Raw genomic sequence first — 1,450 nt, forward strand, 5'->3', positions numbered from 1 at the left:
ATACTGCATTTCAACAGATATTGTGGTAAGCTATCATTAAAGTTTATCATTAATTTCAGTTCATTTTGATTATGTATGGTATGATATAAGAATTTTATTTCGGTTCATTTTGCAGAATTCCATATTGGCAAAGCATAACCATGAGTACATTGATCCAAACACTAAAAAGGCCTTCCAGATCAATGAATTTAAGGATTACCTACCTTTTCTTGACAAAAAAAAAAACTAGCATCCCATCTATTTGTAAGTTATGATTTCTAAAATTTCTTAAATAATTCTATCATTTGGTATCATTTAGACTGAAATACTTTATCATTTTTTCAAACTTTAGCTGTTTGTATCAATTTGCCATGGAGGCCACTGGTGGTTATGGATTGCTTATGTTCATCAGAAGGTATTTCTTGTGTTTGATCCCATCAAAAAAATAGATGTACTTGTTAAAAGAATAGCTTTGAATAAATTTCTTGTAAGTTATTTATATAATACATATTTTTGTTGTAAGTTATCTCTAATTTCTAGTCGTTCTACTCTAATTAAATCATATCAATCACTTTTTGTGCCTAATTGATAATTGTTTCTATCTTATCCTTTTCAGGGCTTGATAGTATCCCAAATGAGGGTCTATGCTAGGGCAAAACTTTTGGTGGACAATGAAGAGGGCATTGAAGCACCATATATTTCGATCAGCGGTCAATGAAATAGGTAAGTATCAATCTTCTTATTACTCTTTGCTATAATAGTGTTATTTAATACGTTTTACTGTGCTTTTCTTTGTCTGTCCTATTAATCATATTTTACTTTCTTATTTCTTTATTAGTTGGGATTATGGAATATACGTCATGAAATGGTTGGAAACAATTGATCCCAAAAAGATCAAAAAGAAAAAATACAAATACAAATGCAAAAACTGAAAATAGGTAAGTTTCATTAAACATAGTTGATCTTCTACTTCTAAATTAATAGATATTAATAAATTTTGGTTCATTTCTTCGTTTAATTTAGGTTCAGAAATGAATTGGATGAGTTTTTGTTGATGATTGAGTCTTTTTGACTTGTTCAAATCTGAACTAATTTCAGTTCATTTGTGAATTAACTGAGGTTCACTTGATACTGCTGTTAAGTATTTACCAAATTTTTTATTCATTAAGTAAATTTGATTTATTTTTTAGTTCATTTCTTAGTTCATTTGATTCGTTTCTTAGTTTATTTTGGTTCATATGAATAAATTTCTTTCAGTTGTAGGAACAAGTTGATGCTTTCAGGTATGAATATGGTCTAACCATTCTCTTGGACAAGATAAATAAATTGAGAGACAAAGTCATCGAGAGATCTAAAGGCATAAGAATCTCAAAGCCATTCGCTACCCTCTCCAGTCCTTTTTGTAGATTCTCATCTAAGGATATAGAAAGTAAATAGGTTGAATCTTTTAAATTGTAATGAATACTATTTT

Source organism: Arachis ipaensis, chromosome B10, assembly GCF_000816755.2.
Source record: "Arachis ipaensis cultivar K30076 chromosome B10, Araip1.1, whole genome shotgun sequence".
Classification (NCBI taxonomy): domain Eukaryota; kingdom Viridiplantae; phylum Streptophyta; class Magnoliopsida; order Fabales; family Fabaceae; genus Arachis; species Arachis ipaensis.